The sequence below is a fragment of the Triturus cristatus genome, chromosome 12, assembly GCF_964204655.1.
Source record: "Triturus cristatus chromosome 12, aTriCri1.1, whole genome shotgun sequence".
Lineage (NCBI taxonomy): Eukaryota > Metazoa > Chordata > Amphibia > Caudata > Salamandridae > Triturus > Triturus cristatus.
In genome coordinates, this window is record NC_140595.1 from 277,227,740 (window position 1) to 277,248,095 (window position 20,356).

General features: G+C 42.2%; 1 protein-coding gene across 1 annotated transcript in view; it reads left to right on the plus strand.

The window, feature by feature from the left end:
* Positions 1 to 208: 208 nt before the first annotated feature.
* The window catches only part of NR1I3 (nuclear receptor subfamily 1 group I member 3), an 858,363-nt gene continuing 838,215 nt past the window's right edge, over positions 209 to 20,356 (plus strand). Inside the window, exon 1 of the mRNA XM_085638659.1 lies at positions 209 to 238. The gene's annotated coding sequence lies outside the window, so the exon portion shown is untranslated. The remainder of the gene's footprint in view (positions 239 to 20,356) is intronic.

Genomic DNA, 20,356 nt, shown 5'->3' on the forward strand with positions numbered 1-20,356 from the left:
CCTCTGCCCTTAAGGATGAGCCGCTGCTGTTACCCGTTCTTCATGCTTGTTGTTTTGCTGTTTGTTTAGTTCAGAAGTTAGACCTGGTGGTGGATTAGAATGGGGTTTTTTTCTGTGTGTTGTCCTTTCCTTGCTTTAACTTTTTTTACATGATTGCTTTCAGTCTGGAGGTCACCATTTTCAATACAGTCATCCTCCATGTTGGCTTGGGTTCACTGCGGCCCCCATACTGAAGCTGGTAAGCATGATAACGAAAATCATCTTTGTTATTCAATAGCTTTTGACTGTGAACTATAGTAAATGCTTGCCTGTTTTTCACACCTTTAGTAAACGCTTGACTTTTACCTGTAAAAACAGTACAGCGAATCCCCTAAAGTTTCCAAGACATACACCAGATGAGACCCTGGCCATCTCTTTTATCTCTCATTACCATTCTTCCTACCCTACAGAGTTTGTTCTTGTAATCCAGCATTCAAAGTGCATACAAAAATGTACGGGAATTGTGATCCTAAATGTAATGGGGGTGAAGTCAGTGAGTGAGCGGGCAGAATCCAAAGTGTGCCTAAAAAGACCGAAATATTCTGAAAGTATTTTGTTGGTCTTTCACCTTCAGGTAACTGCTTATTAAATGAAACATACTCTGATGGAAAAAAACTGCAAGTTCAAATAATCATTCAAACTTACACATTGTGAATCCTCTGTTGGTTACTGCGATCATTACAGATATCTGTGTCTGTAACCAGAGAGCTACAGAATTGAAATCTGGTTGGTGCAATGGGGAAACGTGAAACGAGGTCTAAACCAGTGGCAGAAAGCACTGTGAACATGCATGCCATTATTTAAACTTGCATCACACACAGTATAAGATACGCTGAAACAAAATGTGTGAAAAGATTTAGGTTTAAAAAAAAGAAGTGCTTCCAAAATATAGATCTGAGTAATATGGATGCTGTGCCTAGTGCCATTTTTTAAACTGTCCATTAAAAGCACACATTCCACGGCTCATCATGTCACCTTACAATACCTCCTAAAAAGAATACTTATCAAGTAACTAAATCAATTAAAGCCAATACCGGCTTCTAAGCAGCCTGTACATTTCTAGACAAAATGCACACATTTAAATTGTTTCGGGGGAAGCAGACACCCTGGCAAAAATGCTTGTTCCTTGTTCAGCTGGCTGTTGCTCCCTCTGCTTCACAGCACAGGAGACTCCCTCTCTTCAACTTCAGTTGAGGGATCTCAGATGTCGGAAGTAACCATCCTGGGACAGTTGCCTTGTAAACTCAAATCAGGGGAAATGCTTTTGTCAAATGTTTAAAGTATGGGCACGTTGTGCCCCTCAGATTCTGTCTTCTTTGACCTTTGCTGCTGTCTATGTTTACTCACCTATGAGCTGGACTACATCTTGGGGGTGGGACAGATTGCTATCAAACTCTACTGTTCAAGATCTCCAAATCCTAACTCATACACATAATTAACTGGGATGACACCACTGTCAATAAGAAAAAGACATTTCAGTATTGTGATTGTGGAGGGGTCAGACAATGGTACTTCAAACAAACTTAGTTCAAAACCCTGTGAAGTACTTTTCAATATGTTAGTTGTTCCAGCTTTTATGATCACAGGAGACAGTTAAGAACTCTTGAAATATTGTATGTTTGAAAGAAATGTCTTAATGGAGAAAGAACACCTGTGTCTGTATGTTTACATGATTATAAAGAAACTCCAACAGTAATGAGGAACGTTTGCTATCCCAATCTGTGTGCAGTACGTAAAGTAGCATGGAATGCTCAACACTAGTGAACCTGAATGGAACCTGCTAAACCTAATCAAATTATGGAGCACACAACCAATGGAAAAATATGAAAACTGTGTACAGAAGCACAACAATTACACCACACACTTGCCACAGACGAAACCCATGTTACATCATTCATTACATGGTCAGTGACATCACAGGTGACATCTCAAATGACATCACTAATGACATCACTGGTGACATCCACGTGATAATCTGATACACTTCCTCACACCCTAATATAACCTTTGATACACCCAGTCTAAAATACAGACTACCATTTTCGAAACCATAGACACACCAGTACCAATTACTACATACCCACTCACTGATTCCTAGGTCTACACACACATCCACTCACTCACCCATACAGTCACTCATACATGCAGCCACTATCATATGCACTCATACACCTATACAGACACTCACACACTACCACTCATCCAGTCAGTCATGCAAAGAATCAATCACACTCCCATTTACTCACCTATACAGTTATACACACACCTCCTCACTTATTTATACAGATACTAACACATACTTACACTCTTATACAATCACTGATACAAGCACAGCTAATCCATACAGCTACTCTCACAATCACTCACTCTCACATATAGTCATTTATATACTCCAACACTCACATATACTGTCTTTCACAAATGCAGTTACTCACACATGTACCATTGAGACATCCATTCACTCACCAAAACACCCATACACACACTCACCCACCCATACAACTCTTCACAGATGCACTCTTGAACCCATACACCCAGTGAACCACCCACTCACACATCTATGCACAGTCACACACCTCCGACCCGCCCACACAGACACTCAGGCACCCATACAGATACTCAGACAACTAATCAATAACCCATATAGACACTCATGTAGCTACTCACCAACCCATGCAGTCGCTTACACACTTATAGTTAGTTGTACTAACTACATCTCGCGTACCCGCAATCCACTGCTGATGATGTCACATATTACATCATTCATGACATGGTCAGTGACATCACTGATGACATCTCAAATGACATCACTGATGATATCATCCAGTGAATGAGGTTTGGTTCTTATTTAAATATGTATTATATATATATATAGCAATTTGCATTGAAGAACGAGCGGATATATACAAATAAATATCTGGATGGAGGATTTAGTAGCAGTGTGATTGACTGTTTACTTGACTAATTTATAGTGGCTCACTAAATATATTGGATAGTGACTAAACTGTGTGAATATCTGTATCACTTTGTCAGTTGTTGTGTAAACTGCTGCACCAGTTGGTTACTAGCTACGTGAAAGTCTATATTATTAATTGATTAGTTAACTGAGTATTTGTATGGGAGAGTGAATGTGTGTGTGGTTCGGTGGGGGGTGTGTGACTGCCCAAAGATGTGTGAATAGTTGATTCAGTAGGTATATGAAGTTAAAACTACATGTTATAACAGTTGTTTGGGTGAGTGAATATCTTTATGGGTGTGGCGATGAGCAAATATATGTCTCAATGGTACATGTCCAACAAACTAGAAGAATAAAAGCCAGTGTATGTGTCAGTTGTTGTATATAAATAAGTATACATAAGACTCAGTGATTGTATGAGTGACTGTATGGATAACTGTATACTTGTAATAGTGTTTTTATAACACACTAAGTATGAGTTATTATGTATATGAATAGATTAAGTGGTGTTTTTATAAGTGTATAGCTAAGTAAAAGTAAGTATGATCCATTGTTTGCATAAGTGAGTAGGATGACTTCATAAGTGATTAGGATGTGTGCTAGTGTGTAATGTCGATGTAGGTGTATAAGTATATTTGATAGTGTTCTATTGATCATTGACAGCATGTATGAGTGAATCTATAGGTAAGTGATTACATGTGTGTATAGATCTAGGAATCACTGAGTGGGTGTTTAGAAACTTGTATTGGTGTGTTAATGGTTTTTAACCTGGCACTCTTTTTTTTATAGTGAGTGATGAAAGGTTATACTAGTGTATGATGAGGTGTATCTGATTGTCACATGGATGATGTCATCAGTGATGTCATTTGAGATGTCATCAGTGATGTAACTGACCATGTCATGAGTGATGTAATATGTGACATCATCAGCAGTGGATTGCGGGCATGCGAGATGTAGTTAGTACAACTAACTATATCAGAGGAATTTCAATGGTTTTGTTCGAGTGAAATGTCCAGCTAGCTATAACACCCCTAAAACCTATTGTTTTTTCAGTGAATTTCTAAAGTTTTTTAAATGCTAATTCCTAACTATATCAGGCCTAAAACCTATGGTTTTTTCAGTGAATTTCAAAGGTTTTGTAAATGACAATTTTTAATGTATTAATTGTTATACCGATTATTTTGATACTGATTTACTACATTTTGTAAACTGTTTATTTTTAGATATTTTATTTTTTTAATTACATTATACATTACAATACAAAAAATACTTTCTCAGTACTTACTTCAGTTTAAATACTTTGCAAATAGGCAAAAGACTTTTAAGTACAGTAGTTACAGTTGTTGCAATGGGCAACACAATATCAAACTGCAACATTGAGCTGAATGTGAATTTCTACTCAAATGCAATTAGTTACTTTAGGGATTACTTTTCTAACCAGAGGACTGGGTCCTAGATTCAGTCCTTGGACATCTCCTGTAAACAGTTGAGTAAAAGCCTTTTGGTTACAGTAGTGATTTTTAAGGAATATTATTGTATTTTAAAAGTTGACACTTTGAAAAATGTTCACATAGAATCACCAATGTTATCCTATGGCAGAAAATTCCCTTAGCAGGTAAGTAGTGTTATCGTTACTTTTTCTTACTCAGTGGTGGATCCTGGATCCAGCACTGGCCAATCTCCTGTAAACAGTTGAAAGAATGTGTTTAAGTCATACAGACGATTTTTTAGGAATATTTTTAGTTTGTGAAAATAGACACTTAGAAACTTTTCTGGTAAAAACGACACAATGGATTCCTATGGAAGGAAATACAAGTTACTGGTAAGTACGCGTAGAATTACTTTTCAGAGTCAGTGCTGGGCTAAAAGATGCAGCCCTGCGTTCTCTCCTGATAACAGGTGAGTAAATGGGAATTCGTAGTTCGGCTGATTTTAGAGGAATATTTGTACAATGGTAAAGGAAGGGGGCGGGGCCTGAGGTGACGTGTGCAAACACGCCCTGTGGTGCGTTTTAAGTTGGGGAATTAATTCCTCTTCAATCCAGAGGTCCCCTGGGGGCCAACTAGCCCACCAGGTACCTCCAGTATGCGCCACGGAAACGCGTTAAGATTTGCCTTGCAATAATGAATAAATTATCTGATTCACTGCGGGAGTGCGGCTCATTTCTTTTTTACCGAAAGGAGAGTGTTGTGGCAATATATATATTACCTACTGGCAATAGGAAATCCGCAACATTCTATTTGGAATAACGTTGGCGCCGATTGACAAATCTTTTTGAAATGTTCCAAACTTTTGGCCTGCTCCAGTCCGCTCCTAGAAAAAAGGGGGGGTCCCAAAACGCGTTTTCCCCATGCATTTTCCCATAGGACCTGTTGACGCAGCTACAGCCCAAACTGCTGAATGGAATTACACCAAATTTGGCAAACCGGTAGTCCTCAGTTCAGACTCGTGCCTTTTGCTTAAATGGTGTAAATCCGTTCAGTAGTTCCTGAGAAAATTAGAGTTAAATAGATAGATATATCTGGGCGGAGCCTAACTACACATCTCATCGTGAGATCTGATTGGCTGTCAGCACTTCATCCAAGAAGTGTTGGCAGCCATCTTGGGACCAATATACATGATAGCACCTCATTAAAAAGCATTGCAGTTAATAGAAGGTTTTAAGACTTTAGTTACATTATAAATCATTTGTTGATGGTACCATACTCATTTTAGGAATTGTGGTGTGTTCTAAGGTGATTTTACCAATTGAAAAGCCTTCTGCTGTAATATCATGAATCATGTTTGAGAGAAAACTATTTTCTCATGCGTTTCACTCAGAGGTTTGGAAGGTGATCTATAAGCTAAACTGAGAGCATATTTTCTGTAAATTCACATTATCTTTCTCAGTCATGTGAGTATGAAGTCTGACATTCTCAGTAAAACATGTACATCCAACAAGGGCAGAGACTGTCAGTTGATTCCTTTGTGTTCTACTGCAGCTTCCCAGTGTGTTCTAAAGAACAACTAGAGCGCTAACAGTCCTACTTATGACAAACGTATTGCACACCTGAAGCCATCTTGATTGGAATAAAGTGGTAACTCTTAAAACATTTAATCTAAAAAGGAACAAAATGAGGGGGTTCATTTTGCCATAGAAAGTATGAATAGTGCTGCAGAAAGAAAAATTAGGGCACATTTTGAGTGACTTCTCAAATCCTCTTCTATTTCATTAAAAAATTCTGACATGCAGACTGTAACATGCACTTTCAATACCAGCAGCAGACTTCCCTGGAAAGCAGTAGCTTTACTACAGTGATCTAATAAGCAACTAAAGTGCTAACATTCTGAATTTATGGCAAATGTGTGACACATCTGAATGCCTTCTTGATGGAATCAAAGTAAAAAAACCTGAAAGTATTTCCTACTGAGGAGACTGTAATAAATGATGAAATAAGGAAACTTCGTAACAAATAAGTCTCCCAAAATGGCCACCAGAGACAAAAGAGCCCAAATGTAGCACAAATATCACCAAGATGTAGCCCAAGTATAGCCCAATGACAGAATGTCCCAGAGTGTTCTAACGAACAACTAGAGCACTAACAGTCTTACTTATGACACAAGTATGGCACACCTGAAGCCATCTTGATTTGAATAAAGTGGTAACACTTAAAACATTTAATTTACAAAGGAACAAAATGAGGGGGTTCATTTTGCCATAGAAATTATGATTAGTGCTGCAGAAAGAAAAATTAGGGCACATTTTGACTTCTCAAATCCTCTTCTATTTCATTAAAAAACTTCTGACATGCAGACTGAAACATTAACTTTGAATACCAGCAGTAGACTTCCCTGGTAAGCAGTAGCTTTACTACAGTGATCTAATGAGCAACTAGAGTGCTAACATTCAGAATTTATGGCAAATGTGTGACATATCTGAATACCTTCTTGATGGAATCAAAGTAAAAAACTGAAAGCATTTCCTACTGAGGAGACTGCAGTAAATGAGGAAATTAGGAAACTTCATAACAAATAAATCTCCCAAGATGGCCACCAGAGACAAAAGAGCCCAAATACAGCACAAATATCACCCAGATGTAGCCCACATGTAGCCCAATGACAGAAGTGTGCAAAACAATTATTTTATGTGTATTTGCAGTTTTATATAGTGCAGACTTGTCAGGTATTGGAGTGCTTGACATGAGCATTGGTTACATCACACAAGATCAAATTCATTTTGGTTGTAGACATGGGGAGACTAAGTGATTTGACCAGAATCACAGAATGTTGACCTGAAGCAGAAACTCCAACCTGGTTCCCCAGTTGCAAAGTCTGCAGCTCTGGAAGTAACACCACATCCTCTCCCCTAAGTGCAACATTTAATCAAGTGGTCAACTGGATAAAAAAACATAAAGATTACAAATAATTTAAACGTTCTTTGTCGCTATTTGAAAACTCAGAGAATATGTCCTCATTTTAGTTTTTTAGAGCACTAACCATCATTTTGATGCAAATAAGACCCTCTCATATATGTAATTTCTAAAGGAAATGCTCTAGGTATTACAGTTTTGATTACATCAAGATGACTACAGGCGTTCCACACTTTTGTAACAAATATAGAATGTTAGCAATCTAGTTGTTCATTGGGATACTGTTGAGAGGCAGAGGCCAGGGGCACGGACTCTGAAAATTGAAGGCAGGTAGGAGAGTGCAGAGGCAACAATTTGACCACACTGGGCAGGCAGGAAGGGCAGTGGCAGCACAACAGACTATGGAGGGCAGTGGAAATGGGGGCAGGGGCAACAAACCAACAATACAGGACTGGCAAGAGAGACTGTGGCAATATAATAGACCATTGTGGGCAGAAGGAAGAGGCAGTGGTAGTACAACCATACATGCCAACAGACCCGTTTCAGCCAGGAAACGTCCAATGTTTTTAAGCTCAAATGGGCTTTATTTGATCTGTCTCCTGTCTACAATCTCCTCTTTTTCAATGGAACTCAAAGGGGAAAATCAATACCCCAGTTTTTTTTCCAAAATCTCCCTCTTACCAAGTTCAAAATGTTCGCAAGTATGGTACATTGGATCATGGTAGGCAGGAGGAATTGGGGTAGGGACATGGACTCGGATAACAGAGGACAGGAGGGACATGGAGAGGTGCACCAAACAGACCCTACAGGGCAGGCATCAGGGTTTGCAGCAGCACAATACACCACAAAGGGCATGCGGGACGGGAGTGCAGCACAACAATCCATAGAAAGCAATAGGGGGGGGGACAGGACCATGCACATGGACAACAGAGAACAGAGGGGAAAGAGGCAATGGTAGCTAGCTGACCATAATGGACAGACAGGAGAGAAAGCTGCAGCATAACAGACCATAAAGGGCAGGAGGGACGGATCAGGGGCATTACAATGGAACAGACAAGCCAGGAGGGAGGGAATAGGGGTCTGCACATGGAAACAGGGGGCTGGGGGCAAGGGGGCAGGGCAGGAGCAGCAAGATGACCATGGAGGTCAGGCAGGATGGGCACTAGAAACAATGCACACCATGGAGAGCAACAGTGGGACTATGATGGCATACACACAGACCATGGAGGGAAGGTGGGAGGGGGTCAGGGGCAGCTAGCTGACCACACAGGGAGGGTGGGAAAGGGCCATGGCAGCACAGAAGACCATGCATGGCAAGCGGGAGGGTTAGTGGCAGCACAATGGCTATGATGGGCAAGAAGGAGGGTGTAGGGGCATGCACAAAGGACCATGGAGGATAGAAGGGAGGGTCAGGACCTGAGCACAGACAAGAGAGTTCAAGGGAAGGAGGCTCAAAACAGACCGCGCGGGGCAGGCAGGAGGAGCAGTTGCAGCACAACAGACCAGGGAGGGCAGAAGGGTGTGGCAGTAAAATGGACCATGGAGGACAGGAGGAAGGGGATAGGGGCATGGCATGTGGACAGGCAGGGTGGAGGTGGCAGGGACAGGTTACAGTCATCTGACAATGCTAGGCAGGTGGGAGGGGAGTGGCAGCTCAACAGAACACTCAGAGTAGATAGGAGTGGCAGGTCCATGGAACATGGTGGGCAAAAAGTATGGAGCAGGGGCATGCACAAAGACATTGGAGAGCAGGGGGAAGGAGAATAGGGGCAGCAAGCTAAGCACAGAGGCTAAGCAGGAGGTCAATGATGGGTCATATAATTGGGCAATGGAGGGCAGGAGGAGTGGACTGGTATATCATGCTAAATGGAGGGCAGTGGCAGCACATCAGCCCATGCATGGCAGGAGGGAGGAGGCTAGTCCATGGATTCAGACAACAGAGGATAGGGAGGAGGTGGATGGGGCAGCAAGCTAACTGTTCAGAGAAGGTGAGTATTAGGAACTTTATTGTTTTTAAAATGTGTGTCTGTGCGAACTACTTAAAATATGAACAAGTATGCAGCATAATCTCACTTTTATTCAGGAAGAAGAGGACGTTTGTGACTGTGACTCAAGGGCTCATTTGGCAGAAACACCCCCTGACCCTCCACCCCCCATCGCAAAATGTAATGCCCGTGAAAAGGGTAGGTGGACGAAGTGTTATATAGAACATAGTCCTGAGAGCACTATTGAAAATGAAAACTAGATATAGTATATGGTATAAACTATGCACCAAAAAGTGTGATATAAGATGAACCGGGGCATGAAATATAATATGAAATACATTGTGCGCAATGACAGATTCATTGGAGAGCGCGAGATAGCACAGGCACTAGCGCGTGCTATGCGATATGCGCCTTGGAGTGTAATATACACAGGGCAGTGTTTTGTAACCTAACTAGTCTCTAAAGTTGTAATATAAAATATGTGCTGGGGAGTGTAACGTTGCATATGCACTGTGACAAAGATATGGATCCCAGATTGTAATATATATGGCACAGCGCTGTGCGTTATAACATAGCAGTACAAAAGGGGGTGGTGATGGACGGAGCATCAGTACCAATCAAACACTCACACCCAGTCAAGAGATCTGGGTTTGATCTGTGGTAAATAAAATCTTCTTTACCGGACTGAATTTCATACGGAATCTTAAAATAAAATAAAATAGCTCAAAATAACAAGAGGCAGAATCCGTGGTATAAGAGGTTTTCTAAATGGGCTTTATTTCCACTCAAAATGGCCGACTCGAGTCGCGGCCTTCAGGTTCCGTCACCACGAGGGTTCAGGAAGTGAAGTACAATACTTTATTGACAGACATGCATTTTTATAATAAGTACATTACAATGAAACGAATGTAGAAGGCGTAACATTTGATAAGAAAAGTGACATAACAGGTACGTAATCGAAACTAGGCGTAATAAGGAATAAAAGAAACATGATTGGTTAGGATTATCAGACATAGGTGGATCTATAAGATAATACTTGGCATAGATGCGCGCGCAGCAGCATGACGTGTGAGTGACGTGCAACTAGGGGGTGAAGGGACTTGACATTTAGCTCTACATGTGGAGACGAGAAGTCTGGGGGGTCAAGTCAACCTAATCCCAAATCATATCTAACATCCTATGTTTAGAGAACTATGTTATCCACAAGGAAGGACTCTCGGACAGAATCTATTCTATACTAACTGTGTGTGCGTGTACAAGCGTCTAAGTGTCTATATGAGATGCGAGGGGCAGAAAACTTTCCATGGCAGCAGGGCTATGAATCATTTGCAGGAGGACGGAAAGGCTGAGTCCTTTGCTTGTGAGCTAAAGGAAATGTTTACCTAAATCACTAGACAGGAATGCATCGGCTGGAGAGCAAAATAGATAATTCGAAGGTGAAATACAGCTTCTTGGCAGGCAGGCGAAAACTGGCCGAGGCAGGCACCGTTAGCTGCACAGGGAGTAGGACAAAGTTCATGGATACAGATGCGAGCTCAAGCTGAAGCTGTCAGAGACAGAGAGCAGGGAAAGGCTTTGAGGACAGAATCGGGCCTACTTGCCTGAACTGTAAAAATGTAGTAACTTAGCCATATAAAGTCGGTGGCCTTTCATACTTAGGAATCGAATATCCAGCCCATCGATGGCGGATCTGACAGAGAACATGTCGACGGTAGACACACATATGTTTGCGTCTTAGAAACTGGAACTGGAGGGAACATACATGTACTTGTAACATGCATATAGAACCGTTGGGGTCCAAGATAGGGGACATAACTGATCAGGAAAATCCACATTTCCACATTCCCTCCTTGTCCCCTACTTGCCCTTCAAGAGATATCAATCTTCATCATTCCATCGATTTGCTCATGGAGCATCATTTCTTCTTCCTTCTTCTTCCGGTATTTTGAACGAGAACTGTGATATGGAATGCATGATGTGGCACACAGACCACAAATCGCTGGTCCACATTGCAGGCATAAACAACAACTGAAGAGCATAAGAAGGCCAATACCTAGGAAGGATAGAACTCTCCATCCCCAGGCTGATATCACACTCCAAAACCACCCGGACCACGTCCAAGTGCCTGGATTCTCGTGTATCTGGCTCACAATCTTATGAAGGCATGTTATAGCTTTATATACAGATGGCGAATTTTCTGGTATGAATATGCAGCAGCTGGATCCGATGACCCTGCAAGCTCCGCCCCTATCGGCCAGGATGACGTCAAGGACAAGACGATTCTGGAGAACAACAATTCTCATCACTGATTGTTCCTCTGTCAGATTGCCTAGGGCGGCTATAGTCTCGTTTACTACAGCTTCAAGAGTCTTGGTGAGTCTGCGTATCAGCTTACTATTTGATATGGTACCTATATAGGGAAAGATACCTTTATTGAAATCTACATACTTGTCCCATGCCGTCTCAGTATAATCGACAACTGGGAGATCTCTACGCTTTCTTTTGTGTACTAAATGAACATTTCGATAATAATCAGGGGGAGCTAGGAAAACAGGTGGCAGAAGGAATGCTATGTAACAGGTACCATCCCAATCTAGAGGCAGACGCATATATGCCGTCTGACCACATATAAAGTAAGAATGGCGAGAAGCTCTAAATGAAGATTTACCTTGATCACGATATTCTACTGTAGTAACGCATTGGCTATGGCCCATATGTATGGAACCAACTTTTCTCACACATAATTCACCCTTAACTGGAAATACAGACATAGTGGGCAGAATTAGTTCAACTTCGGATTTGACATTCAAAATCATAAGATTAGGCGTAAAATTACCTAATTTATACACTTCATTTTCTAAATCAGTTCCTGTTCTACTGGGGTGACCCTCCTTATTGGGGTGACAGACTTTGAATAAAACTAGATTCAGATTTCCCCATATCCAATGTTGTTGATAAACTGCTGTGTCTGGGTCTATGGAATTTAATAAACTAAACCATGCTCCACAGGAGCCATTGTGTGTGAACGGATGTGGAAAGAAAGGCAGAACTCCTTTGTTATTCTGATAGGGAGGGAGTCGGCCACACACCCAACAATTGGTGGCATTACTAGTCTGATGGGAATGATGTAACATACTAATGAATGTGTTATTGCGCAGCGCAAGTCTATAGGACAACTCATGTGGGGGTAGGTCACTAAAAGAATGTTCATCAGTTATATTGAAAGCACGTTTAGAAACAGGATAATACATATGCAACAATATACTTGCAGTAACTATTAAAAAACTCAAGGAAAACAAAATTAATAAAGTCACAATACAGTGGCTACGCAGTAATTTACAATAAGCATGTCGTTTCATTATGATTCTGGACTCTACATCATTCAGACCTAAGGGATACATGTCGGGACAGATTCAACCGCTTCACCTTGGAGAGGACTTAAACAATCAAATCGTCCGACAGTTTGGATCTGGACCTGAGTTTCTGCTTATAGAATTCGGTGCTACTGGCCTCAGCCAAGGGTAGCTTTGAGTCAATGGGGGAAGACACACGGGGAGTACTGTTTGTGTCAGGAGGAAGTCCATGAAATTTCTTGATATGGCTGGAATGCACCCAGCCTTTTCTCCCTTCGATCTTCACAGCTGTTCTGGTCGTCAGCAGGACCAACTTAGGAAGCCTCCACCTTGGCTCCAGTTGGGTTTTCCGATCGAAATTCCTGACGAGAACATAATCGCCGGGAATTACATCATGAGGTTTCACCTCGGTGTTGTCGGGAAAAGCTGCGACTACCTGTGAACGACAAGATTGTAGTGCAGACATCAAGGAAGCCAGGTAATCTGTCAGCATATTACAGTCAACATCAGTTATTTTACGGGGTATAGGCGTCCCCCACATATTCGGTGGTCTACCAAAGATCACCTCATAAGGGGATAGCCCTGTTCGAGAGTGTGCTACCATTCTCATGTAAAATAGCGCAACTGGTAAGGCTACTATCCAGTCCACACCTTTTTCCTGACATATTTTAGACAATCTGATTTTTAAAAGTTGATTATGTCGTTCCACGAGACCTGCTGCCTCGGGGTGTCGGACACAGTGGAATTTCCACTGATATCCCAACAAAAGTGAGACATGTTTCATTAATTCGGATGAGAAAGGCTGGCCGTTATCTGAATATACAACACGTGGTAAACCGTACCGTGGGAAGAATTCTCGAACTAGCTGCTTGGCAGTAGTCGGGGCAGTGTAATCTGATACGGGATACGCCTCTGTCCAACGGGAGAGAGCGCAGACAACTACGAGAACATATTTGAATCCTCGACAACGTTCCATCTGAATATAATCCATCTGGAGGACTTCAAAAGGATGGTCAGGAGGCTGAAATCCACCCTGCTCTACGGGAACACTCTTTCCTGGATTAAACTGACAACATATCATACAGGTACGAACTTTTTGTTTAGCTGCTGCTCGTAAATGTTTGTTGAACCAAATGTGCTGAATGCTGTCTAGCATAGCCTTCTCTCCTAAATGTGCTGGACTGTGAACTGTAGCTATAATGGCTTGAACCATGGAATCAGGGAGAAACCATACAGATTTCTCCTTCGTCATCCATCCTTGATCTGTCTGGATCCCTCCTAGTTCAGTCCACTTCTTTATTTCTTCTGCTGTGGCATGTGTCTGTATGTCAATTACGTCAAGTGCGGGATCCTTAATTGTCATACACTGTGTTGGTGTCTGAACTATTGGCTTTGTCATGTCTAATGTGCGATTCTGAGCAGTCTGTTTAGCTGTTCTGTCAGCTAAATCATTGCCTTGAGAAATGATATCAGTAACCTTCGTGTGTGCTTTACATTTCATAATCGATATAGCAGTGGGTAGATGTATTGCGTCTAACAAGGCATGAATGAGGGGTCCGTGCTGAATGTGGGCACCATGGGAGGTTAAATAACCTCTCTCTCGCCACAGCACGCCGAAGTCGTGTACAACTCCGAATGCATAACGTGAGTCAGTGTATACATTAACTTTCTTATTTGTGGCTTGAATACAGGCTTGCGTTAGAGCAATAAGTTCTGCTGCTTGGGCTGACAAAGTATCTATACAATTTGTCTCAATAACTTTAGTGTCTGTTGTGACTGCATACGCGGCCACTAAATCTCCTGTACTTGTTCTCATGCACGATCCGTCTACATACAACGTCAGGTCTGGATCTAACAATGGAACGTCTGTCAAGTCTTGTCTAGGTTTCGTCTTTATTTCAATGATTTCAACACAATCATGAGCTAGTGGGTCTGTTCCAATTACAGGTAATAGTGTAGCAGGATTCAATGTATTACACCGTCGGATCTCTATGTGTGGTTGAAACAATGTCAGTTCATAACCGGTAAGTCTTGCTATGGTCAAGTGTTGTGTTTGTGTTCGGTTCACAAGAACCTCTACTGCATGTGGTACTTGTACCGTCAATGGATGTCCTAACACTATGGCATCGCTTTGTCTGATTGCTAAAGCTGTCGCTGCCACTGATTTCAGGCATGCAGGCAAAGCCTGAGCTACGGGATCTAATGTACTGGAAAAATAAGCACATGGCTTGCGTGATCCTGCTTGATCCTGAGTGAGTACTGACAAGGCAGTACCTTCGCGTTCTGTGACAAAGAGTGTAAAATGTTTGCTATAACATGGTGTTGCTAAAACAGGTGCTTGACATAAAGCTTCCTTTAGGCTTTCAAAAGCTTGTGTATGTTCCTGAGTCCAAGGGAGAACAGTCGATGTGGCTGCCTCCTGTGTGGTTAACTGAATGAGTGGTTTTGCTAGAAATGCGTACTGAGGGATCCACTGCCTACAATATGAAGTGAGGCCTATGAAAGCCCGCACCTCCTTTTGTGTCTGGGGTATTGACATGTTAGCAATTAACTGGATGCGATCTGGTGTAAGCTGCCTTCCCTCCTTGGACAGCGAGTGACCAAGATAAATAACTCGCTGGACACAGAATTGCAGCTTAGAAGGAGACACCTTGTGCCCCTTGTCGGCTAGAAAATGTAAAACTGTCAGAGAAGCCTTTTCACATTCAGGTCCGCTTCTCGCGGTGATCAGCAGATCATCGACATATTGAAGCAGTGCAGTATTGACTGGCATGTGGATACTGTCAAGTTCTCGTTTCAGTGCTTGGCTGTAAATGCTGGGGCTTTCTGTGAATCCTTGGGGAGCGCGTGAGAATTTAAAACTGCGCCCATTTAAACTGAATCCGAACAAATATTGGCTTTCCGGATCTATTGGGACGCTGAAAAAGGCATTCTTGAGATCGATTACAGTAAAGAATGTTGCTTCGGAATCAATTGCTGTCAACAATGATGATATATCAGGGACCACAGGGAATTGTGGTACAATGCACTTGTTTAGTTCACGCAAATCAATAACCAATCGGTACACTGGTGGGGCAGTAGGATCAGTTCGTTTAAGAATCGGAATTATCGGTGAATTACATACATTGGAGTCTGTTTCTACAACTACTCCCTGGGCAATCAGCTCATCAATGATTTTCAGCAAAGCCACTACAGCATCATGCGGTAACTTGTATTGTCGCATTCGTGGTAGTACCACTCCTGCTTTCAGTGTGACTCGATAGGGTGTAATGTTCATGCAGCCAACATCCGTAGGGCCTTGTGCCCATAGATGTACTGGTAAAGTCTGTAGTCGGGGATCCATGTCTCTAGACACATAGTGACCTTTAAAATCACGCAAAAACAACCTTACTCCTTCCGGAGAACAACATATTATGGCTCCTAGTGCTTTCAGAGTTTTAATTCCTAACAGATTTTCTGGGCATGATTTAGTAAGCAATAAATCTGTAGTTCGTGTCAAAGGTCCTATCGTAAGTGGTAGAGGCTGTGATACTTCATTAACAATAGGTTTTCCCGAAAAACCAAGGGAAACATTTTGAGAGCCTGAGAGGGGTGCCCCTGGAACTTCACTACGTTTTATAGTTGTTCGACTTGCCCCTGTATCGAGTAAGAATTTTCTATCTTGACCTAATAATTCACTATGTACATAAGGTCCTTCTTGATCTACAGGAATCTCGATAAGCGGTAAGTCAACTTCCCTCTCTAGGCTGGTTCATGCGTAACGCTGATACTCAGGATATTCATACTGTGCAGTCTGATACATTTGTCGTGTTGTGGTTTGTGTGGCAGTAGCAGGCAACGGTGGTGCAGCTGGCACAAACTGTATGGGTTGCTGTGAGGCTGGCATGGACTGTTGTTGAACTGGCATGGACTGTCCATGCTGCATAGCTCCTTGTTCATTCTGATCTTGTCTAACTAATCGTGGTCTCTCCTTTGCAATACCTGTAGCTATATTACGTTTCAGGACTGGACAATCGTGTACATAATGGCCCAGTTGTTTACAGTAATTGCAGGTTCCTTTTACAGGAACTGCAGAATCACCAGAATGTGTCACACCCTTTTTGTGACCATCTGCTGGTACTGTCTGAGAAACTAACATTTTCATTTTTGTATCCTTCATGCGTCTATGCTCGTGTTCTTGTTCATCCCTAATTCTATTGTGATGATACTGTAACATTTGTAGCATTTGCGACGGAGTGTTACTTTGCCAGGTACTCTCGAATTTCAATATTCTATTCTTTACTGGAGGCAATGCATTTTCCACTAAATTTGTCACAAATAAATGTGGATATGAGTCACTACTTGCTTTTATACCACTATTTATACCAAAACATTTTTCAAATCGAGCATAATAATCGCTTGTGTCTTCATCTTGCTTTTGTTTGCAGGCTGTGATTGCACCCCAATCTTCCTTTTTTGTAGTTAATAAACGTGGCAGTACCTGTACTAGTAAACCTGGTAACAGTTTAACTTTATCCCCGAGCCCTGAACCTGCAGTTCGGCCCCTTTCTTCCTTTGCTAATGCTGTCCAGTCTATCTTTTGGTCACCCACTTCCCACTCTTTTTCTTTCAGTTTTTCATAAATGCCAGCAGGCAAAAGCACCTTTAATATCGTCATAATATCAGGAAAGGTGTACTCTCCCATCAGTAACATGTCTTTAATTTCTCGGTGGAAACCCGCTGGGTCTTTGTCATGACTAGGTACTACTTTCTTCATTTCCAATAATTCCATTTTTGATATGGGTGTGTAAACAAATACACGGTGAAACTCATTGTCTTCGCCTTTTATTGGGTGCACTTCTCGTAGGGGATTTTGTCTATCCATATAGTACGGCGCTCTTTCTCTGCGGGGCAGCGAGAGAGAATCCGGACTTACAAAAAGGACATACTGCTTACGTGACACTAATATCTCTTTAATTAGCTTGTTACTAGAACCTCTCCATCTGTTCGTGAGTAGTTCCGTTAATATATCAGGTAAAGGACCAGGGTCAGCATGTTGGCTCTTATATAATATGAGGAGTTGCTGAATCATATAGATTCCAGCTAAACGTTGTTCATCTGTACTGAGATTAAAAAACGTGTGTGCTACGGTCTCATCACCGTATTTTTCAGGACTGTCAATCCAGTGAACAGCTGATCTGGCTAATTCTTGCTCATCCATGGAATCGAGGAGGTGGTAACCCCTTCGTTCTCGTAGTATTTTATCTGCGGCTTGAAACGAATGTTCAGGAGACTTCAGATTTATTACAGGCGTCGGATACGTTCTGCTATTATTTGGACATACAGAGTGTATGGGATCAGAAAAACATCTAGTATTTTCACAGGATCTTCCTCTGCCTACATAGGCTATGGTCTCTGACTGTCTTGCGGAATTCCCTGATTCGGACACTTCATCTTGCTCAAACTCGTCTGTTCCCAATCTCTCTTCATGAATACGCTCTATTTCTTTACGGATTTTTCGGCACATGGCTATTATACAATTTTGCTTATCGTGTCTCCCTTCTGATATATTCTGACTCCATCTTGTAAGAATAAGCATTGCATTCGGGTCTACCCCCGGACGGTCTTGATTTCTGATCACACAGTTTATGAGGAAACGTAACAGTTCCCCCTGTATCTCTACTTTCTGGAATTCCATAGCTCTGTTAATACATCCTGGATCTCGTCCTGTTTGAACAAAATGATATATGTTATCTAGATGCGTAATCATCCCTGGTAACCTCGCTAAATACTCTGCGGCTCGCCTGATACGTAATGATGCCAGGACCATTTCATCCTCTTTACCAACCACCGGGTCATATCTACAATTTACAAGGAGTTCTTTAAGCGTACGTTCACTTACGAATTTAGGTGTACGAGAATGCGCTGACTCTTGAAAAACAAGTTTATTTATTCTGGGTGGTGTAAAGGTACTGCTAGCACCTCCCGTGGCCCCATCTGGGGCGTCGGGTGTGAATGGGTTCGTTGAACGTGACACAGCAACTATGGGCGTCGACACCCCTGTAGAATCGACTGCGGAGACAGATGCGGAAACAGATGTGCTTGCCGAAGCTTGTGTCGGGACTTGCTGTTGCACGGGGACAGATACCTGATCCTGACGTTGAACCCCTCCGCCAGACGGTCTATATGGTGTGGCGTTAGCATACTCGGGAGCTGCATCGTCTAGATATGAGGAAAGAAAAACATCTTCTGCGGTTCTGGGATGCCCTTTTTGATGTACCTTAATTGGAAATAATGGGGGTGGCAAGTCTTTTGGCATCTCTGTAACAGCCTTAGGTAGTCCTTCGGCTAGAAGGGGATACATACCATTCATAAGAGCATTTCTTTGTCTATTTACTTGTTCTGATTTCACTCGGATACCTTCCTCAATTAATAGATTTTCTTGAACTTTATTTGAACTTTCTTTACTCCTCTCTTCTTGTCTACGTGCTTTTTCTGTACGTCTATGAGATTCTTTACGCCATAACTCAACAGCGTCTTTCTGTGACTGTCTGACCTTTCTTTTCCATAACTCTTCCTCTACTTTCATGATGCACTCTGCATCCCAGGTTCCCGCTGCGGGCCACCTTTGACTTTCCGGCAATCCCTTGGTATAATCTACCCATAGATCAAGAAACAATATGGCATCTAAGCCATGCTTATGGTACATAAAATGCCCTGGAGTGTCCCTAGGAGGAATAGGAACTGCTTCTTCAAGCACCCCTTTTCTGGTAGTAATCTGTCTTAACTTCGAGAAAAGCGGCATATTGACAACTGATCTGATACTTACTCTTGAACTTACTTAATCCGAAAAAACACAATAATGAACAGTGAACAATGAACAATCATTCATACCACAATATGCAAGACATTTAAACACTTTAAATATTGAACATTAAATATTTTAACAATGACCGACAATGATGACAGTCTGCCTAACTAATCACCACGCTGAATTCTTGACAGTAACTGAATACTTCGGAATACTTGATATACTGCTAAACAGTACATATACACTGCTAAACAGTGCAGACCGGATTTGTGTACCCAAATCCGTCTTGACCGGCACAACCTATGTGCGCGTCAACACGCCTCCCCGGCGATGGTACTCACCGAGTAGCTCCTTGAAACGGAAGGCCTCAGAGAATGGACAGGACTCGATGACTGCGGACAGCGGACCCTCTGGACATCGGGATTTCGAGAAACCTGGTGGGCCTCTGTATACCTCGGATCTTGCTCTCTCAGCTAGGCTCTGGTCGGGATACTTCGCACTTCTCACCGCCTCGTCTGGGTTGATCGCAGCCTCAGTCGCCCCCGCTTGACCGGAGGGAGCTTACAGGAAATCCTGCTGGTACGCGTTTATGGTCCGTCCAGTTGTGGCAGGAGACCGGGCCTGCAACGCACCGCCGGCGCGTGAGATGAGAAAGTGTCCCTGTTCGGGCGCCATTATGTGGTAAATAAAATCTTCTTTACCGGACTGAATTTCATACGGAATCTTAAAATAAAATAAAATAGCTCAAAATAACAAGAGGCAGAATCCGTGGTATAAGAGGTTTTCTAAATGGGCTTTATTTCCACTCAAAATGGCCGACTCGAGTCGCGGCCTTCAGGTTCCGTCACCACGAGGGTTCAGGAAGTGAAGTACAATACTTTATT